At 38.8% G+C, this 12,461-nt stretch overlaps 1 protein-coding gene across 1 annotated transcript in view; it reads left to right on the forward strand.

Annotated features, from left to right (window-relative positions):
* The first annotated feature begins 534 nt into the window (after positions 1-534).
* raly (RALY heterogeneous nuclear ribonucleoprotein) overlaps positions 535-12,461 on the forward strand; it is a 130,131-nt gene continuing 118,204 nt past the window's right edge. Inside the window, exon 1 of the mRNA XM_085407091.1 lies at positions 535-630. The gene's annotated coding sequence lies outside the window, so the exon portion shown is untranslated. The remainder of the gene's footprint in view (positions 631-12,461) is intronic.

Here is a 12,461-nt window from a genome sequence, read left to right on the forward strand (position 1 = left end):
TATAAGGTGCAGAGGCTAGAGTCAGTCCGTCACAGACTCCAATCTGGACCATAAACTTTTGATTTTTGACTGTGTTCATAAACTCTACATCTTTATGCAGATGAAGACCACCCCCATGGCCATTCATAATACAGCAAAATAATTAAGTAATAGATCAACAATTACATGATATTTTTTCCCTATGTAAATGTATGATGTTGTATTTTTTTTAACAATGGGTCCACATTTTTTAAGCCTGTGTTCTGTGAATGAACAATGAACAATGCTTTATGATTACAGGAAAATCTGGGCAGTTAGCTACCAGCAGCTATGGAAAATTAGACACATGCAGTAAATTTTCTTTCGTTTTTCCTTCTAAGTGAGTTTGTCGTGCACTTTTTAATCCAAGTGCCAAATTACCCACAGAGCTCCCAGCAGCAGCAGCAGCAGCTCCCCCTCCCTGCCCGTGATCAGTGGTTTGCTCCAGTCGACACGCTGCTGCTGTTTGTCGCAGCTCCAGCGGCTGCTCTGCCACTCAGAGCTTCAGCCCGTTTACCGAGCGCACTCCGGACGTCGTCCCCGAACGCTGTCAGCTCTTCTCACCTTCTCACCGTCAGCCTCTTTCAGCGTTTTTACCTCCTACGTTGGAAGGTCAGTTCTTCCCCTCCTCTTGTCTTCATTTTTTCTTTCTTTCAGGTTTGATATCCCTTCTTTTTCTTTTTTTTGTCTTCTTTTTTGTCCCCCTCATCCCCTTGTTTTTTAGCTGTTGGATTTCTCTGTTATCCTGCAAGTCTTTGCCGGAGCTCTTTACTCTCTGCTTTGTGTTGTTGTTGGAGGGAAAACCAGTTTTATACCCTTTCTTGTCTTTATTTTCAGTTTCTTTTTTTTTTCGTTACGTTTTGTTCACTTTTTAAAAAAAAAAGAAATCTGCTGTTTTTTTAATCTCTTACAGAATTTATTTGGATTTTCATGAGTTTGGCTCTTCAGTTTGCCCACCCCATCGTAATCACACAACATCTTTTTTTAAATTCTTGTAAAGTCCAAAATGGATTTTTATGTATCTTATATTTGAATGCTGCGGGTGCAGCATGGCAGATGTGGGGATGCTGGTGCTGCTGATGATGGGCAGGTGTTTCATGGACCGATCAAATTCCACCGAACTGCTCGTGTCTCTGACGGGACTGCTTTTGCCCGAAGAGTGATCTCAGTTCTGTGAATACGTGTTTGCAGCTGCACACAGACAGAGACACAAACAGACACTAAAGTCTGTTTTACTGTCGGTCTTCGTGAAGCAGACCTGGAGCTGACAGGCTGGGTTTGTTACTCTGTCATGTCCTGTTCAGCGTTTCTGGTGTGTAATATCAGCAGACTGGCTGTTTGTTCCTGTTTTTGCAGATATGAGCTTCAGTGCATGCTGAGAGCTTTTTTTGCTCTTGTAAACCGTCACTTGGCTCCTTTAAGAGCTGTTTTGACATGCACACTTCATTCTCAGATCTATTAATTTGGTAGCAAATCTTGTATCTAGTTTAGTTTAATATTGGTAATATATTTCAAACTTACAACAACCAGTGTAGACTTTTGGAAGCTGTCTAACCTGAATACACCAACCTGCCGTTGTGTGTACTGGATTTTAAAATCAAACTTCTTTTTCTGAGCCAAAATTAAGTCAGTGAGAGTTTAAAACAAAGAAAAACATAAACATTTGCTAATATAAGAAGTAAGCGAAGGTGTAAATTTATATAAACAGTTTGGTGAGACATCCATCTCCTCAGCATACACAGAAAACTTTGTATCAAGCGCTTCGTAAGTGATTAAGATTTTTTTCTATTTCCCATTATTATAGGCAGCATTTTTTTATTCGTCTATGCTCTTGACAGTTCAGTTACTTATCAGATCAGTGAAGATTCAGGCTGCTGCAGCTGTGCTTGATTCTGCAAATGTGTTTCGTCATATTGCCAGAGAGCACTTGTAATAAATTTATGATTCTGGGTTAGTTTGTGTTTCTCAGTCTGTCTGTTCTTGATGAGAAATTGGATATATTTGGAATTATAATCATTATGTTTCAATTACTGACAGATTCTCAAAAACAATTTAATAATTTGGTAGCCACAATATTTAACATTTACTCTCACGTATCTGATACTCTAAAAGCTCCACTGATTAATACATTTGTGTATTTAAGTCTTGCAGGTGCTTTCAAGAACTGTTTGCTTAAGAGTGGTTGTGGCTCAGGAGGTAGAGCGGGTCCTCTAGTTTGTATGTCAAAGTATCCTGGGGCAAGTTACTGAATCCCAAGTGGCTCCTGATGCATCCTTCAAAATGTGTTCGTGAATGTTAGGCAAAGCGCTTAGCATGGAAAATACCCATATGGAAAAGATATATATAAATCTTATAAAGTTTTTATCTGTCTTGTATGAAACTTGTATGAAAAGCATACAAGAGTGAAAACACATATAAGATCCCTTGAAAAATTATATAATGAAACTTGTATGTTTTCTATACTTACTAAAAAATATATGAAAGTAATGAGAAAGTGGCCACTTTCATGAGTAAATCATATATGTTTTTACTATTTCTTTTCCATATGGGTATGCTTATATCAATGCACAGGTATGAGAACTGTGCTTGTAGTGATGACTGATGGACTATGCTGAGAATATTGTTGAAACCAGACAAAATTCTCTCTCTTTATACATTTCTGAGGTTTGCCTCTTTGCAGAGAAATCAATCAGTTTGCAGTTTGACACAAACACAAAACTCTGTATTGTCTGGAGGAGAGAGACTCGTTTCTTGGTAGAGAGCTACTGCTCACCTGTTTTATAGAATTAATTCCCTGCGGGGGAAAAGTATGGGTAAGGCTTGACATCTTGTTCGTCAGGATGTAATTATTAGAGCCAATGCGTGTCAGCTTTCTTGCACATATAAAACGTTTCAAATTATTAATAAGTTTAAAAAAGTTCATTTACTTTTCAAAGTCAGTGAGGCAAATGCTGTGACTTAATGTTGTTTCGCCTGCTCGGATGATTATGATAACTATCACATACTACATCATTCTAGTATGTGAGTGAGGTTAACCAGGACTCGGTACCCTCTCACTGCCATAGACGACATCATTTTCTGTTCATCCTAGAAGCGAGGAAATAAACTCCCCGGTGTGTCTCACTCACCAGCAGCAGTGGCTGTTTCGATTTTGTTTATGTGTCACACTATGTATGATATATGGGTAGAATAGTGCTACCTTAACCCCAGCACACATATCTAATAGCAGTATAAGTGGTCACAAAATTATATCTTTGTTTAGTCCTGGTTCACTTGTCAGTGTTTAGTGCTTAGGCATGAGTCCTGGCAGGTGGTGTTTTCAGGTGAAAAGCTTTTATATGCAAAATGGAACTAAGGAACATATCCTGCTGAATAACAAAGCACGTTAGGTGTTAATTGCAAGGCTTTGAAGGCATTTTTGAGCCTTACTGTGCATTCAGATTAAGAAAGGCATTGTATTTAAAAATGCTTTATTGATGGGTGCATGACTGAAGCGCAAGAGAGCGGATGAATTGCAATTCAAATTCGCAGGTTTTAAGGGTTCTCTAATACCCAAACAGTGTTTAATAGTTTATAATGATATGAGGTATATTTTATAAAAAAGCTTGCACGTATTTGATAGGCCGGTGGTGCCCATGTCACTGCACTGTACAAATGTACAGTGTATGTATTTATTGTTTACTCTATTTAATTTGTAAAATATGTGTACACACACACACACACACACACGTAGAAAAATATTTAGTATACACATCCAGAAATGCATATACTATTATATATTGTACATATATTTATTAGTTTCAGATGTAGCCATTCTTGTATTTTGCTTGTTTACATTATTGTATTTTGCACAACTCTGTTGCTTGTGAAGCTCGCACACAAGAATTTCACTCACATGTGCTGTACCAATGTACCTGCACATGTGATGTGACAATAAAAGTGATTTGATTTGATTTGATTTGATGTAGAACTGTTTTTCTTTTTTAAACTGTTCAGTTCTCTCTGTTTCCTCAGACATCTCTGTGCAGACCTCTGCACTTATTTGCTGAAAGGTTTTTTAGTCCGTGAATAGCCTTTAGCATTTAAAAAAAAATCTCACCCCACAGAGTTGCATGCAAACCTTCAGATCAGTTAAAAGCAAAAAAAACCCAAAACAGGTGAGATGAAAGGTTCTGACAGCGACAATATTGCTCTTGAAATTAGCTCAGTGAACGCAGACTCACAGCTTAGTGACATAATAAAACCTGTCACAGTGAGAGCTACAGCACTGTGAAAATTAGATGCTCTTTCTCTTTTACACAGTGTTCTTGTTCAGCATTCAGACAGCTGTATTGATAGAAAAAGAGAAAAATGAAAACATGGATGAATAAATAATGATTCTGAATTATTAGAATGGTTTTGTTAATTATTCAGTACCTCTGAGCTGATGATAAATAGATGTTACTGCATTTTGGCTCCATATGTAGAAACTCATTAGTGTTTGTGGATGGTAGCATAATTAGTGATTTTTTCCTTTCTGGGGTTTAGCTATGTATATATATATATATACACAGTGGAATGATCCAGTATTGTTAAGCATGTATACACCAAGTTAGAGAGAAATCATTTTTATGTCACATTTTTTTGTTAAATATTGTTCCATATTTATAGCTTCTTTTTTTTTTTTTTAGAAATGTTGTGGCAAGGATCCAAGTCATATCAAAAGATCATGAATTAGCCAAATGAATTTTATTTGTATTTCTGGTAATCAATAGTAACCGAGGTTTATTTAAAAACATTTCATTTAAAACTGTGTATTAGAAATGTTACATGTAATAATAATAATGGATTGCATTTATATAGCGCTTTTCGGGACCCCTCAAAGCGCTTTACAATACCACTATTCATTCACTCTCACATTCACACACTGGTGGAGGCAAGCTACAGTTGTAGCCACAGCTGCTCTGGGGCAGACTGACAGAGGCGAGGCTGCCATATCGCGCCATCGGCCCCTCTGGCCAACACCAGTAGGTGGTAGGTGAAGTGTCTTGCCCAAGGACACAACGACCAAGACTGTCCGAGCCAGGGCTCGAACCGGCAACCTTCCGATTACAAGACGAACACCCAACTCTTGAGCCACGATCGCCCAGATGTACATAAACCATGTTCTACATTGATATTTTTGCTCAACTTATCAGCACCAGTGGAAAAAAATCTATTAGTCTTAATTACAATTTGACTTTTTTTTATTTTTTTTTATTTATTCCTCTGTTTAATTACTATAGGTCAAGCTAGCATTGTCACACTAGAGGTATATCATTTCAGTAAGGCAATAGAGTATGTTAATGCTGGTTTTGTTCACATTGACTGTGGATAAATAACAAAGTTTGCATGTTATGCCAGTTAATATAGTGGAATACTGTGGGGACGGCACTGGGTCAGGGATCAGCTCTGAACACCTTGCCGTTTGCTGTGGTGTTGAACAGGTTGATAGATGAGGTCAGGCAGGAGTCTCTGTGGACTATGATGATGGCAATTGTATGTAGTGAGAGTAGGGAGCAGGTTCCTGGAGAGCTGGAGGCATGCTCAGGAGAGAAATGTAGTTCAGTAACAGCAAGGCTGAATACTTGTGTGGAAATGAGAGAGAGGGTAGCAGTAGAGGTAGTGAGGGTGGTTGAGTTTAAATAGCTGGGGTCAACTATCAGAAGAAACATACACTGAATGAGTTAGGTGAAGAAGAGAGTGCAGGGAGGGTGGAGTGGGTGGAGACAACTCTCATGTGTGATTTGTTACAGAAGGATAGCAGCAACTTCAATGGCTGGATTCAAAATGAATGAAAAAGCATTCAATGTGAAAAGAAATACTTTCGAAATACAAGAAATTCTGGCTCTTTAGAAGCAAAATATAAAGAAATGAGGGGTGGCTCAAGATGTTTGCACAGACATTCATACAGTACTGTTAAATATCTGTGGCAAGGTGTGGTTTGTGGCTCAGGAGGGGTGGAGGAGTGGGTTCAGGGTGTGGTGTCAGGGGAGGCTGACACACACCTGAGCTCCATCAGCTGATCGTGTCTCCCTTATAAAGGATGTGATGGGACCTGAGGTGGGGTGTTTTGTGTGTGGGTGGCAGCTGGAAAGCTGCACCCGATTGATGAAAAAACCCTAAACAATAAAACGTGTAGTAACTTGCAAGCTGTGTGTGCAGGTCCTCATTCATGTCACAGTATCCTTTGGTCCATAACTAGGATGCTGGATGTGCAGTTCCCAAGTAAGAGGAAAAGAGAAGACTGCAGAGGAGGTTAATTGATATAGGGAAGGAGGACAGGCAGACACTTGGTGTAAGAGAAGAGGATGCTAGGGATAAGATGAGATGGAAGAAGATGATCTGCCTTAAGGGGACAACTGAAATGAGAAAAAGACAGTTCTCAAGCCTACACATGCATTTTTTAAGCACAAATTAATAGTACAGGATAGAAAGTTTTGCCTAGGATTGGATAAGCAGAAGAAAATGGGTGGAAGGATACAAAAGGAGCCCGTCTCAAGTGTCAAGTGTCACTCTACTGGAGAAAGTACAGTTTTCACACTTAGATTGCATTAGATTTATTTTCCGGTTCCCGGAGCTGCCTTTTGGTTGCTCAATGGCACTTGGATTTCCATTTGGATTTACTGAAAGTTCACATATTATAGCAATGGCTATGATGTCAAATCAGTCATATTTGTTTCAGGAAATGATTTGTTGTTGCTTTGTGGCTTTAAATTATTGAAATGACTATAAAAGAAAGACGTACAGAAGGGTGAATGTTCACCATTTTGTCTCTAGTTCTCTGTGGCAGTAAAGCTGTGGGGTAAGTTCAGTTTTTTGGTCGAGCAGGCTACTTTTTTCTAGTGCAGGTGTCACTCCAGATGTTTTTCTCAGAACTGGATCCTATAACATAAATGTGAAACGTAAAACCTGCTCTCCTTTGTTTCTTGTTACCTTCCTGTCCTCTTTGGTAATGATGGTAATTTCCATGTAGAGATGGCAGCACATACACCAAGGTGCAGATATGTTTAAATCTAGAATCAAGGCAAGACTGAATCAAAAGTACACCAGTTTTGTTGATTGGAGTGTACACAAAACAGAAAATTTTTTTGACACCTACACATTTTTCTTAATTGACCTTTTTAATGTGTTCTCAAAAACTCTTTTTGCTCTTAAAAACGATGAAGCTTTTTGTTTTGTTGTTGCAGTAATTCAGTGGATTCTGGTTTTTCCGAGAGCCATTATAGCTGCTTGCAGCTGTTTGATGACACATGAGAGAATACAAGGACTGAAGCCATCAACGTCTGCGATTGTAAAGACTGTCAGTGCTTCCCTCAAGCCTCAGCAGCTTATATTAATGCATGAAAGGGCTGGGAGTCAGAATGAGAGATGCCATTTGGATGAAAAAATATTTCAAGAAGTGCAATATTAAAAACAGAGTTTAAAGTGGCAGCTAAAATTGGCAGGTGGACGATGTATGAATACAAAAAAAAAAGTGAAGCTGGCATTAAGGAAAAAACAAGTCAAAGGAGAGAAAAATCAAATAATGCGCAGGAGAGTGGAAACGATATGTGACAAAGTGGAACATGTGGTTAGATTGAAAATATGTAATTTGTCAAGTTAATGAGTTCTTAAAGTGAGGAAAACATAGATGTTTTTTTGCGAGCGCCTTGATATGCTGGATGGTTTAGGGACAATTTGGATTCATTAGCTTGCTCATAGACACTTTTACAAGTAATTAGCGGATGACTAGCACTATTCCCTAAACCAAAAACACCCAAAATGTAGTTCTACTAAGATCTGTTTAGTGGGAGGAAGAGAAGTAAGTTGCAAGATTGTGATCCAGGAGGCCATAGTTCAGGTCTCATTTTGGAGTTTTCACCTTTTTCCTCTTTCTCCTTCACTTATTGATTACATTTAGAAACTAAAAAAAAATGTGGTGATGTTCAGTAAAACTTCAGTTTTGTTCTTTCACAATAGTAACACTCCATGTAGAACAATTATGCTTCCTGGGTGTGTTTATAGGTGATATCAAGGAGTGTTTTACAGGCGTTCACATGCATGGGGTAAGAGTTAAAGATCTGCCACATTAGTGCAATAAATATCACCAAAATATCAGAGTACAGTTTTTCTATCTGACAGAATGGCAGCATGTGACACCCTAGAAATGACATCATCAATGTTTACTGGATAACTAGAGCAGAAAGTGAGCAGAAAGCGGGGGGGCACGAGATGAAATACGCATGCAAACAAGCCATATTAATGTTCTTCTCTGTTGCATGACCTTGACTTCAATTAGGCTTCTTTATTAAATACATTGGCACATATTTTAACTATGCATGTGATATGATTTATCCTTTTGTTCTATGGGAGATGTTAACTCTCTTTTATAGATTGCACACAGCTGAAACACATTCAACATTAAACACATACACTGACCCACTGAAGCTTACTTAGACACATCACATGCAAACAGACTCCCACTCACACAGGTCTATCCTTTTCTCCCCTGGAGACACTCACACCTGCATGCAGACGGGATGCACTCTAGCACACTTAGCCAGCGGGCAGATAATGGTAGTGTGGCACGCAAACCTTTCTTTCTCACTGTGATAAGTAAACTTGGGTAATACGATGCATTCTGTGATATTCTACTGAGAAATGTTTTTATGTCCATTAAATGAGCTAGAATATTCAGCCTGTGGGCTTTTGACCTGATTCATTAATAGCTGTCAAGCTTTATTTTGGCAAATAGATTGTCTAAATATTTATATAAATTTCCACTTTTGCTTTTTGAGTTAATTGTTAAAAATGAGATTATAATGTTGCTGTAGTGTAGTGGTAGTGGCAGCCATCCACTGTGGCGAAGCAGTAAAGAAGCAGTAAGAATGGGATTATACTTGCACAGTTTGCATGTCAGACGCTCAGATTGTGTTAGATTTCCTAGATTTTAGGTCACTTATTTTTGGTATACCGTATTTCCCGGACTACAAAGCGCACCTGAATATTAGCCGCACAAGCTAAAATCAGGGGAAAATCCTGTTTTGTACATACATTAGCCGCACCTGACCAAAAGCCGCAGGTGTTTCAATATTGACTTATCATATGTAAGAGAATATGCACAAAGCGAATTGTCAGGAAAGAGATGGCTGTTTGGAGACACACCCCTTTTATTAATATTTTGAAAATCAAGTTATGGGTACATATTTGCACATGTGCTGTGCTTCATAAATGAGTAACAAATGTAGTACATAACAGTAACCTACAGCACACCAGAAAAATAGATTCGGACTACCTTTTAGGCTCAGGTGCAGTGACACGGCTTTAACAAGAAGAAAAGTCAGTCATTCACCACCATCTTCCTGCGCACTAAAACCACCAAAGTCCTCTTCTCCAGTGTCGGAAACGAACAGGCTCAGGATGGCTTCGTCATCCACTCTCAGCTTCTTTCCTTCGTTGTCACTTTCAAAACCAAAGATAATCCTCATTGTCATTGTCAGTGTCAGAGTCGAACACCCTCTGAAGGGCCGTGGCGGTGTCCTCCTCTTCATCATGCAGCAGTCCAGCCCTTCGAAATCCGTTGGTGATCGTGGATGTTTGCACACTTTTCCACGCTGTCAGAATCCACCGGTAGAGTTGAGCATAACTTGCTTTTCGCAAGTTTATCGCCGCTCGTCATCCACGACTCCCGCTGAATGCGTAGCGCTACTTTGAAGTTTGTTTTTCGCGCTACTTGTACGGCACTATGTTGCCTGGCGGATGGACATGTGACCAACATACCACTCTTGAACCCCGATCCTTCCGCCAGGCAACGTAGTGCCGTACAACAGCGGAACAAACAAAACAAATCGTCTTACGATATCACAAAAATCACGGACAATCTATAGAAAAGCCGCACCTGACTAAAAGCCGCAGGGTTCAAAGCTTGTGCAAAAAGTAGCGGCTTATAGCCCGACAATTACGGTAGTTTAAAAAACAGTTTGTAGAAACATAATCCAGTTAATTCATATGTCTAACACAGCTATCAATCATGATAATACTCCTGTGAAAGGGGGCTGTTCTGAAAACTCTGATGCGCTTCGCTGCAAGTTTGTTGTCAGCTACTCAGAAAAAAAATATGTTGTGCCCGAAACGACCGTGTTCACAAATTCCTGTTTTATAATGCGGTTGTTTTTCCTTTGTTTGTTTGTGTCTCTTGTGTTTGATTTTCTGACAATGGAGCTCATGAATATGCCTGTATGGTACACTGACTGGTGATGTTCTTGGCTGGCTGGTTGTTTACTGAATAGTCAACTGAGAGACTGCTTTCTCTCCTCTGTTTGCCATCTTTGTAATCATCTTCCTTTTCTCTCGACTCTCTGGCTTTGCCAAAACTTTCAGTTTTAATGCCATTAATGCTCTGTAGCTTTGCTCTATGTACAGATACTGTGTGTGTGTGTGTGTGTGTGTGTGTGTGTGTGTGTGTGTGTGTGTGTGTGTGTGTGCGCGCGCGCGCGCGGTCAGGAGTCAAGAGGAGTCCTGACATTTAAGAACTCAGCCACCTTCGTGATTCAGCAGAAACAGATGGAGAGCTTTCTTCCTCCTCCTTCTCCTCCTCTCCATCATCTGCTTATTTCTTTTATCTCTCATCCCCTTTCAGTGTCTCTTCTCACTCTGTGTACTCTTCTCCATCTGTACTGTCTCATTTGTCACATATTTCACCAGTTTTCTTTAAGTTGAACACTTCTGATAAGTGCAAATCCTAAATTTTGATGTTCTGACTCTATGAATTCTCCTCATCCAGTGGGAATGGTCTTGGTAGTTTTTAGTTTGCATGTGAGTGTAAGGGCTGAATGACACATTGACTGCGAACAGGCCATTGTTCCACCAACAGAACTGCTTAGTGAAAAGCAAGATTTATATGAAAGTGATGTAAATGTCAATGGCCTCATAGTTCTATAGCCACTGCATTGTACAGTTTTCCTTTATAATGGAGAGTTAAACCAGCAAACGTGTCTACTAAAGCTATAGCTAAGTAAGTAGATGAGGTAATTTACTATAACACATAATACACAAAGTAGAATAAAAATACATATTATTTTACAATGCAAGACTTAAGTACAGCATTTAGACTAAATCAACTGAGTGGTTGATGAGACAGAGACTGAAATGTTAGCATGGTTGCCAAGTAGCCTGTTAACAACAACAATAACAAAATCTAACTTTAGCATTATAACATCTTGATCATTTATAACATTTACTGCTGTAAACATTTTAGCTGTGGGACATAGTACACGATGACTATGCGAGTTGTCTCATTTTGTTTTCCTTCACTGAACATAAAGTACAATAATTATAGTAGCACACACTCATTGTCAGCTGATTTAGGTTTGCCTGAACTCACATTTATTTCCTTATTGAGCTTTTAATTAATAAACTACCATATAACTTTTTTTTAAAAAATTAACCATTAAATATTTACTTGCCACAAAAGCACAAAAATGGAAATACATTGCGCTTTTTTTCTATATCAGGAAAGATATACACATACAACATTTACTCTCTGACTCTTATGTGATGCTGGATGTAGAGAGGAATGACTAGGACAAACGCTGTGTAGTTTAACTTGTAAAGTGAAATGGAAAACAAGCTTGAACTAGAGCTGTCCAGTGAAGCAGATGATGGGAAAAGGAAAACAAAGAAGAGTGACAAGAGAAAAGGAGGGACAAAAAAGAAAATGATTACATTCAAAAAAGAGAGAGAAGATGTGGGAAATGGAAGGAAAGACGAGACAAAGGCAGAGCAAAGGAGAGTAGGAGAGATCAAAAGAGATACTAAGAAGAGAAAAAAAAACAAAGAATGTAGTGGAAGGTAGATAAAAACTTGATAAAAGGCATAGAAAAGGAGGAGGAAAGAGTAAGCCTAATACTCAGTATGAGAACGCTCTGTGTACTTTCTGTGTATGTACGTCTAATGACTGATAAAGTGAGGCTGGTGTTGAATTATAGATGCATTTGAGATCAAATTTTTATGAAAATGTTACTAAGCCATTCAAAGATTAGCCAAACAACCTAAAACATGACCTGAAAGATAAGAGGGGTGAGGCAAGATAAAAAGGAGAGGTGGAAGAAATAATTGATAGTGGTAAAATAAAGAGATCGAGACGTATGGAGGCGATAACAGAAATGCTTTAGCTGAGAACAAAAACAGATGAACAAAACAAAAAATCCAAACACTTCTTTACTTTACTCTGGGTTGCACAAGTTTGCAGCTTTCTGCAGACACAGTTGTATTTCAATAGCATGAGAAAGAAAGATGGGCGAGCCAAGAAAGACTTGGAAGTGTTGTTAACGAGTCTGTTAAAAAGCATGTGTCAGAAGAAACACTGATTGGTTCAGGCTCATTTCCCAGTAGCTGTGGAACTGTAGCGGAGGACACAAATGCTCAGCTTCATTTCTTTCTGT

This window comes from Rhamphochromis longiceps, linkage group LG5, assembly GCF_057381845.1.
Source record: "Rhamphochromis longiceps isolate RC_006_pf linkage group LG5, R_longiceps_female_GT1.1, whole genome shotgun sequence".
Classification (NCBI taxonomy): domain Eukaryota; kingdom Metazoa; phylum Chordata; class Actinopteri; order Cichliformes; family Cichlidae; genus Rhamphochromis; species Rhamphochromis longiceps.